This window comes from Pelodiscus sinensis, chromosome 18 (genome assembly GCF_052426305.1).
Source record: "Pelodiscus sinensis isolate ZL-2025 chromosome 18, ASM5242630v1, whole genome shotgun sequence".
Classification (NCBI taxonomy): domain Eukaryota; kingdom Metazoa; phylum Chordata; order Testudines; family Trionychidae; genus Pelodiscus; species Pelodiscus sinensis.
In genome coordinates, this window is record NC_143069.1 from 17,501 (window position 1) to 27,514 (window position 10,014).

The window sequence follows — 10,014 nt, forward strand, 5'->3', positions numbered from 1 at the left end:
GAACGCTTCCTATGGAAATTAAACACAATTCTCAGCATTAAGGCACACACACAAAACGCAAACTACCTCAGCTTCCAAAACACGCATATGTGCAACATATTACAGGTGAATTTCCCCAGTGACATGCACCCGGTGAACCACATTTCCCAAGCAAAACACAGAGCACACACGAAAAACAAAACCCCTGATCGGGACCGTACTTAACTTAAGAATCTGAAACCAAATCTTCCAAACCGGCAAAGACGAGTCAAACTCTTCTTTGCTCACAGAGAAATCTTCAGAGGGCACGAACACGGAACGCTTCCTATGGAAATTAAACACAATTCTCAGCATTAAGGCACACACACAAAACGCAAACTACCTCAGCTTCCAAAACACGCATATGTGCAACATATTACAGGTGAATTTCCCCAGTGACATGCACCCGGTGAACCACATTTCCCAAGCAAAACACAGAGCACACACGAAAAACAAAGCCCCTGATCAGAACCGTACTTAACTTGCAAATCTGAAAGCGAATCCTATGCAAACTCTTCATCTTCCAAACCGGCAAAGACACACCAAACTCTTCTCCGGTCATGGCGAAGTCTTCACATCGCACCAACGGTGAACGCTTCCTATGGAAATGGAAAACAATTCTCACAGTTAAGGCACGTACAACAAATGCAGACCTTCGCTTCCAAAAAACACACGTGATTTTTCCCAGTGACGTGCGCCCGGTGAACCATGTTTCCCCAAGTGAAACACAGAGCGCGCACAACAAACAAACAAACAAACATCCCAATCAATGGCCGTACTTAACTTGCAAATGTGAAATCAAATCCACTGCCGTGAGGGAGAAATTCCCCCGCTCGCCAACTGCATCGCTGGTTTTCCAAATTAGATATCTTCTGGAGGCAGAACCTACAACAATGACAAAAATTGAACGTGACAAACGGCCTGTGCGCTAAAGACTATTGTAAGCCAGTTACATTTATGGAAATTACATCTATTTCGACATGACTCTGTCCCATTCCCCCACAAACCCTTAAATAACTAAATCGAGAATCGCATGTCACGAGACCCCTCACCACGCTAGTATCACAATGATCCCCCCCCCACACACATTCCACACAGCCCTCCTCACCGTTATTCCCATGCTTCCAATAATACCGACGAATCTCCACACCTATATCGCACATCTACGATCCATTCGAAGAAAGTGACAAAACTCAACACGTTCAATTGTACGGGACGACGACCACACTGATGACCAGACGACAGCACGCCACCTTACAAGCGACGACGGGCATGGAAAAACAGCATCCGAGTTAACTTATGTAATTAGCCAAGGACCCTTTCGCAATTAGCCCACCACACCTAACACAGCAAAGGCCACGTTGCCTTGGTCAAGGCTGCACTCAAAGCTCTAACTTAACACTTACCTCACGGACGCCACCGGTTATGCCACTTCCGCTTGCGTCTCCGTTGCTTCAAACCGCGACAACTGAACAGGATGGACTTGCCATGCCTCGCTCCCTCGGCTCTGTACTCGAATCCTCCTGTGGCATGTCAACAACAAATTCCACATTATCGCTAAAAGCGACGATACTATGTTATTGCTCTCCGTTTGCTAAAATAACCAAAAGCCCAAAAGACCCCTGACGCATGTGTATCTATGACAAAGATGCAACTCGCTTCCTGAACGTAGCCCTCCACATTTCCCACCCCGCTGGGGCCTCTCACTAGCTAGGACGCTCGCATCTGCCTCAGAAAACCACAACTGCATATAGAACCAAAGAGAGATAGTGGTGATCGCTTGTGCAAACCCAGTGCATCTCTAGTGACATTCTTGCATAAATTGCTAGTTTCGTCCCCTGCAGGCTAGTTCAATTTGGCTCAAGACAGTCACGCTTTCAGGCTGGGTCCAACTCTATTTTATTGTTTGCAAACAAGTTGGGCCGAGTAGCTCGGTGCTCAAAGCAAGGTCGACCTTGAGCATTGCCTGAGCTGAAACTTTTATAGATTTCACATTCCTTCTGGTCAGCATGTCGCAACGTGATTGGTCACTGCAAGTTTACTCAATTCCCTGGCAGAAAGATTAGCAGCTTCTACAACATATGCAATCGGCTAAACAATACCTGCTGTTTCGAGCTTAAGCAATGCAGGGGAAGAAGCACGCTTAGTTTTTACTACAACATGCGCATCGCTCTCTCGGGAGAAATACTCACTTCCTCCATATAATGACCCCCCCCCCCGCTCCCATCCCTCTTCACAATAGCCATGTGTGACAGGACTTCCGTTCCTAAACAATGAACCTCAGCCTCACAAATCCTTCTGACCATCCAACTCTCGGAAAGACGCTTAACTTTGATGTCCCCTCCTGATCTCAAGCTCTTCTTTTCCTTTGTCTACAGGCCATCGCTCTCGTACGTCGTCGTCCCTCGGTCGGTGACATCTTCCCGGACAAATGAACAAATGGTCACGATCCTCCGTGGAACGTGACGACCGGCATCCACATCCGGTACCGTTCTTGCCAATGAGCAAACTTCAACCGCCTACTGCTTCATTAACAAAAGACATTTCTTTTACAAAGTACACTCCCCGTGCCCCGCTGCCGCACCCCCTCGATCGCTTTTGAGGACACAGAAAATGGCTGCGCTTCTACATACTCCTGCTCATCCTCCCTCTCTCGCTGCCACAGTAGCCCATCATTAACTAAGATGCTCTAGTGCTCTGCAGAAAACCAACACCCAGAAGAGGATGAAAGAAAAAAGTAGCAGTGACCGATTATGCAAGCCCAGTGCAGTGTAACAGACAGGAAACTGAGCGTGGAGCATCTCTAGCTACAGATGGGTCACTGGCCCAGAAACACCCTTTCCTCCAGAGGAAATGCATGGTCCCTTCCTACAATGACCTTCCACCCGCATGCCTTTCCTACTCCCATTAGCGACAGTCACCGTTTAGAGAGCTTCTATACAAAAACGAGAAGACGCAACCGCAGGAATGCTTCTCGTCATCAAACCCTTTGGCAGATACTTAACTAGGACGATTTGACGGGCGTTTCCCCTCTCAATGTCTCATTCCCCTCAGTAGTCGAGGACTCACAGACCTACGAGAAAAATGCATAAAAATATTCATGCATCTTGAAAATGACAACACCAATCCATACAAAATTGGACAATACTGGCAAATGCAAATAAAACCCGACTGCAAACCTGATTGCTAACTTCAGCTATATTTTTTCCCCTTTTCTTTCACGTTCAGTCATCTAAAGCCCCATGAGTACAATGAATCAGAGAGAACTTGCATTACACATTACAGTAATCTCAGAGCAGCCCCTGCCTAACCCAGCCAGAAAACTGCTATGCTTCTGCAGCAGACACTCTAGAAATCCTATTGATGCTAATGATGTGTGTTTTGCAGAATGGCTATCAGAAACAATTCCCTGTATCATCTTCCCGCATGCATTAAATACGCTACAAATAACATAAAATGCAATTAAATCACAAATCAAAAATGAGAACAGAAGAATGGTACTTTAACCAAAAATACAGCCCAGCATTACCCAATATCAACACTCACCATGATCGTAGGAGTACCTACCTACACCTCCTCAAAGGAACCCAAAGCTGAATGACTCCCTAGGCCTACATGCCCAGCTTAAATGCTACCATAAGCTCCGCCCCTCAATATCCCAGCATGCCTTGCAGGCCAAAGGAAGGTATAAATGCAGACTCATAGGCCACAGACTCCCTTTACTCCATTTCTACATTAGCAGCAGCAAGAGCAGCTCATGCTGAAGCATTTATCATCTCTTCTTCTAACAAATACTAATCTCCACAGACTCAAACTCTGTGACCAGGTGAGGCTACAGTCACCCCTCTTTCTGGGGGCAAGGTTTTCCTTTTAGGAACCTGAAATAGGGTTTCTCAGGGCATACATAGCTACTGGGTGCTGAAATAGCTACTTTAGATGTAGTGAAGAGGGTGTTTCAACTGGAGTATATGCAGAGTGCAGGAAACATTACTTGCCTGGTGCCACAGAGGATACACGCTGCCTCATTCTCAAGATGAAGGAGGGTGGTCATTCCCTGTTATAGTGCCAGGCCACCTGATACAAACAAGAAACCCACCATGCCCCCCAGAGCCAATATGATGGGCAAATGGCAACCTGTGAGAACTTGTACTCTGATGATGTGAGCTTCAACACTGGCCAACGCTTCCTTTCAGGCTCCCTCCCCCCATCTCCTCTAGACCCCACTGGCTCCGCCAATACTTAATTTTCTTACACAAAGGTCTCAGACCTCAATCCTGACACAAATTAGAACATGGGTGGCCAAGTATGGAGCAGCAGCTGCTAGGAGAGTGCTCAGTTCTAAAGACAACCCAGCCCTACACCCACCCACCCACCCCAGCACCACTAGTAAAGGACAAAGGTAGCAATTACCTAGGAGCCATTCCATTTCAAATGTCCCATGGGCCCGAGACAGTAGAGGTAAACACAAAACCCCTCACCCCTTCCCACCCCACAAAACCCTGCCCCAACCCACACACCTCAAAAATCTCACCCAGAGCCAGACCCCTTACTCTTGCCCAAACCCGAGGCCCACTCTGAGGAAACTGAATGTACGTGGAGGACAACTAGCAACAGACACAGGACAAATTGAGTGAGCGTGAATTGGCCTGTTATTTTGAAATACCTCTGGGGAATAGTTGTGTCTAGGCTGGCCAATTTTTCTGGAAAAATCAGCCACTTTTCCAGAAAAACTTGCCATCTGTCTATACTGGCTGCTTGAATTTCCACAAAAGCACTGACTTCCTACTGTAAGAAATCAGTGCTTCTTGCAGAAATACTATTCTGCTCCCTTTTGAGCAAAAGGGCCAGTGAAGACAGCTCAGATTTGTTTTCCGCAAAAGAGCCCCAAACACAAAAATGGCAATTGGGGCTTTTTTTTTGCAGAAAAGCGCATCTAGATTGGGACACATGCTTTTCCACAAAAGCACTTTTTGCGTAAAAGCATTCTTGCCAATCTAGATGTTCTGTTCTGAAAATGCCTTTAACGGAAAATTTTTCCATTAAAAGCATTTCCGGACAATCATGCCAATCTAGATGTAGCCTTAGAGAATTCTGCCCGCAATACCGCAAATGGCCACGGAGTGTAACTCTGGAGGCGCTGCAGAATTATACGTGCATTACCTGCAATGACCACCCAGTGTCACTGTGGAGACGCTGCAGAATTATACGTGCATTACCGGCAATGACCACCGAGTGTCACTGTGGAGGCGCTGCAGAATTATACGTGCATTACCGGCAATGACCACCGAGCGTCACTGTGGAGGCGCTACAGAATTATACGTGCATTACCGGCAATGACCACCGAGTGTCACTGTGGAGGCGCTACATAATTATACGTGCATTACCTGCAATGACCACCGAGTGGCACTGTGGAGGCGCTACAGAATTATACGTACATTACCTGCAATGACCACCGAGTGTCACTGTGGAGGCGCTACGGAATTATACGTGCATTACCGGCAATGACCACCGAGTGTCACTGTGGAGGCGCTGCAGAATTATACGTGCATTACCTGCAATGACCACCGAGTGGCACTGTGGAGGCGCTACATAATTATACGTGCATTACCTGCAATGACCACCGAGTGGCACTGTGGAGGCGCTACAGAATTATACGTACATTACCTGCAATGACCACCGAGTGTCACTGTGGAGGCGCTACGGAATTATACGTGCATTACCTGCAATGACCACCGAGTGTCACTGTGGAGGCGCTACGGAATTATACCTGCATTACCTGCAATGACCACCGAGTGTCACTGTGGAGGCGCTACATAATTATACGTGCATTACCGGCAATGACCACCGAGTGTCACTGTGGAGGCGCTACAGAATTATACGTACATTACCTGCAATGACCACCGAGCGGCACTGTGGAGGCGCTACATAATTATACGTGCATTACCGCCGGTGACCACCGAGTGTCTGCTAAGGGCAGGTATTTCGGAATGGGGCATTTCTACCCTAATAATATTTCCTGTTTTAAATTGACATGGATTCAGTGTATATGCTCAGATGATCTTATAAAAGATTGTTATTTCAATGTAAGGCTTGTGCTGTATAACAAAGTAAGTACTCCCCACAGTCACTCAAAATGGAGTCCCAGGAAGCACTGGGGAGTAACTAACAGCACGTCTATAAGACATCACTTTAGAAAAGTGGTAACGTGAGCATCCAGAGGGGAAGCCCGTTATTTTGAACGTATTTCAGAATAACAGGCTTCTTATTTTTTGTGACATGAGTTTGTTCCAGAATAATGCCATTGTTGAAATTGCTATTTCTAAATAGCAATATTGTGTATGCTCCACTGTCGCTATTTACAAATAGCTCCTTCCTAGGGCCATTAAAGTAATTATGCTATAGTGTTTCCTGGGGCTCTAAATCAAGGTAGCACATCCACTTTAGGAAAGCCTGCCTCAGATAGAGTAATTACAAGTCTTCTCTATTTTGAAATAGCATTTCCCCATTACATTTTAGCACGTTTTATTCTAAAATACTTGTTAAAGTATGTCTACACTACATTGACTCTTAGAATATGCTATGTAGCATGTCCTTACTAAGGGAGCCTACCTCTCACAAATTTTGATGCTTCCCTGATGTGGGAACACACTATTTTGAAAAATATTTTCAAATACTTTATTTGAAATAACCCCCAAAATACCTTAATTCCCCAGTGTGAACATAGCATTGCAGTGTAGCTGTAATGTTTGGCTATTTCCATATACCCAAGAATCCCAAAATATCAACCCCTCATCTTCACAGCAAACTTGGTTTTTTTGGATTCATTATTCCAAAGTCCCTGTAAATATCATTCTATGAGGCAAAAGGGACGTTTTCTTAGAGCACCTTATTTTGAAATTTGGCATCACATAGACGGCGCCAAATGATGAAATCATTTGTATAGCTCAAATTGTGTATCTTGAGTATCTTATCTCAATGCTATTTCAAAATGGCTTATTTCAAGTACTCTGTAGAACTCTGAGACTCTCTTTACCCCTCCTTCACCCTCAAAGGTTCTCCCTCCACCCACTTTCCTCTCCCAGATTCTTTCCCCAGCCCCTCTCCAGCTACTTTGACCCCAAATAAAAAACACACCCACTTTGTTTCCAAAAAACAATGTCAGTTTTATTGTCTCTGCAGGGGAAGACGGGGAGGATTGAGAGAGGAAAGGCAAAGAGGGGCAAGACACAGGCCCCTAGTTGGGAGATCCTGGGGAGCGTGTCACTGGGGTCCTTGTGAGAAACTTTCCCTCAGGGGCTCCCGGATGTGCACCCCCACCTGATGAGCCTGCTGGATGGCAGCTGTGCACAGCTGTTCAAAGAGCCTGCTGACCTGGCCTGCCTTTGCTCCCCCACCCCTCGCCCAGGAGGAACACCTCCCCCTTCAGATCACAAATATTGTAGAGCACAGAACACTGGCCACTACTTCAGGAAATGTTTCATTCCCCAACATCCAGCCAGGTGACAAGACATTTCAACCTATGGGGGGAGGAATACCTCAGTGGTTTGAGCATTGATCTGCTAAACCCAGGGTTGTGAATTCAATCCTTAAGGATGGGATTTGGAGCAAATCTGCCACGGATGGTACTTGGTCCTGCCACGAGGACAGGGGAGTGGATTCAATGACCTATCAAGGTCCCTTCCAGATCTATGAGATAGGTATAACTCCATATATTTAGTTAATATAAATAAATATATGGAGCTATACCTACCTCACCTTGAGACACCCATGGAGCTATACCTACCTCACCGTGAGACACCCAAAGGCACCCTCCACTACAGGGCGGGCCCGGCCAAGCCTGGAATTGAAGCATTCCTTGCTAGGGTCAAGGTGTACGGTGTAAAGCTTCGTGAGCCAGGGCAACAGAATGTAGAACACATCCCCCACCCTGATGATGAGATCAGGGAATAAACTGCCTGCCTCCAGCTTCTGGAAGACTCTGGAGTCGCAGAAGATGCAAGCATCACGTGCCTTCCTCGACCAGCCTAAGAAAATGTCAATAAACTGCCCACGGTAGTTGAGAGGGCCTGTGGGACCATGGAGAAGTAACCTCGTGGTTTATATACATAGATGGCTGGTAGTCAGCGCTTGGGCAGGGATGTGGGTGCCATCAATAATATCACTGCCACACGGTTCCGTGTTGCTGAGGTGGATGACCCTGACCAGCTGGCTGGTGTCAATGGCCCGCATGTGACATAGTGCGGGTGCTGTCTACTTTGTAACCCGATGTTCCCTCCTGGCTGTGTTGCTATGTGTGATTCCCAATGAGTCACTCCTCATGTGTATTAGCCCCAGACACCTAAGTCTCAGCCTGAGCAGATAAGGCTGTTCCCAGAGGGTGAGACAAAAGAAGAGAGGCAGGGTCAGCAATCAGGCTGGGGGGTAGGGCCTGGGAGTTGAGTTGGTCTAAAACATCCTCACTCCACCTAGCCCAGCCGAGACTAAGAAAGGGGGTGAAGCCCCTTCCCCACAAGAGGACTAAGGCTGTCTGCCCTCGCTCCTGTGTTAACATCTCTCCTATGCTATGCTGTGTCGCTGAGAAGAAATAAACCCTTTAACTCTACTGGCTGGCCAAGAGACACATCTGGCTGGGGATGGGGGCCCAGGGTCGGGGGCTCCCCGACACACCATCACACCGCACCACCTGTAGCAGGAGACCAACAAACAGAGAATCACTGGGGTGCCTGAGCCCCGTGCAGGACCCCCAGCCCACCCCTTCCCTGCCCACACATATCAGGAGCCACCCCCTACGTAGCCTATCCCTGGCAGGGCTCTGTGAGGGTGGGACTGAAAAATTGCCTGGGAAAGCGGCTTCTCCACCACCCCCAACCACCCTTTCCCTAGGATTCCCCATTCCAGCACTTCACACCCCTCTTCCAGGATCTTTGGAGAGCGCCACACCTGCATGACGTGGGCCCTGACGGTCAACTTTTCCGCACCAACCTGATTCCCGACACATCGGTAGCTGTCCGGCATGGTGACCTTCCACACAGCAATGGTGACCCTCTTCTCCAGAGGGGAATGTGGGTCGCATGCGTGTGTCCCGTCGTGTGAGGGCAGGGGAGAGCCAGGAACACAGCTCCAGGAAGGTCTCCTTCCTCGTGCACAAATTCTGGAGCAGCTGTTGGTCATCCCAGAGCTCCATGTCGAGCCGGTCCCACCCGTCAGATCTAGTCTCCAGCGCAAGAAGCAGCGGTGCACAGCATGGTGGTGCATTCCTGCATGGCGAGGAGGGCAGCCTTTAGAAACTGCAGCACGATAGCTAAGGGCCGTCGAGTGCCCAGAGGCAGCTCTAGCTCCACGACTGGCAAGCTGAGGTGTCTGCAAGGGCAACCAGAGCAGTCAGAGCAAAGGCTTTGCTGTCCCTCCAGGGAAAGGAGAAGCACCCGAGAAATGGCTGTACCGGGTGCCGGGTCACTTTGCTACCTTCAGAGGGTCCCTTATCCCCCTTCTCTAACACAGGACCTAGGCCCATCCCTGAGGCAGATGGTGTGGGCAGAGGAGGGTGGGATCAAGCCCACCATTCTGTGCTCCCCAGACAAATCCCTGCCTTATCCCTGAGTTCACTGCAGATCCCACTCTGTCTCCCTGCCTTCAGTGGGTACCTTCTCCTACCTTCCTAATGTGGGAGCCAGCTCCATCCCTGGGGGGGTCTATGTTGGCTATTTGGCCGCTCCCAGGGTGGGTGGGATGGGCCCACGAGCCTGCCCTGCCAGGTGAAAGGGTCTCAGATAGCCTCAAGCAGCAGCTCCCAGAAGTAATTGCTGACCAGAAGCCCTGCCTGAAGTGGTTCTGAGTGGCCTTAAATGCAATTCTGCATCCAATCAGTGTGGAGCTTTAGTTGGTGATTTCAAAGTGCTTTTTGAAATACCCTTAGGATATGTTTACACTGCAGGCTTATGTCTTCACCGCAAGTTTCGTTCGGACAAAGCTATTCTGGAAGATATCTTCTGGAAA

General features: G+C 48.2%; 2 long non-coding RNA genes across 2 annotated transcripts in view; both read right to left on the reverse strand.

The window, feature by feature from the left end:
• LOC149523150 (uncharacterized) overlaps positions 1–166 on the reverse strand; it is a 2,141-nt gene extending 1,975 nt beyond the window's left edge. The window contains exon 1 of the long non-coding RNA XR_016347200.1: positions 1–166. This exon is cut by the window's left edge and continues 675 nt beyond it. This is a non-coding gene — a long non-coding RNA (uncharacterized LOC149523150).
• A 123-nt stretch (positions 167–289) lies between these two features.
• On the reverse strand, positions 290–1,740 carry LOC149523151 (uncharacterized). The gene is made up of 3 exons (XR_016347204.1): positions 1,425–1,740; positions 1,127–1,271; positions 290–903 (listed from the first exon to the last, which is right to left on the reverse strand). It is a non-coding gene; the product is annotated as an uncharacterized LOC149523151 (long non-coding RNA).
• Positions 1,741–10,014: the final 8,274 nt, after the last annotated feature.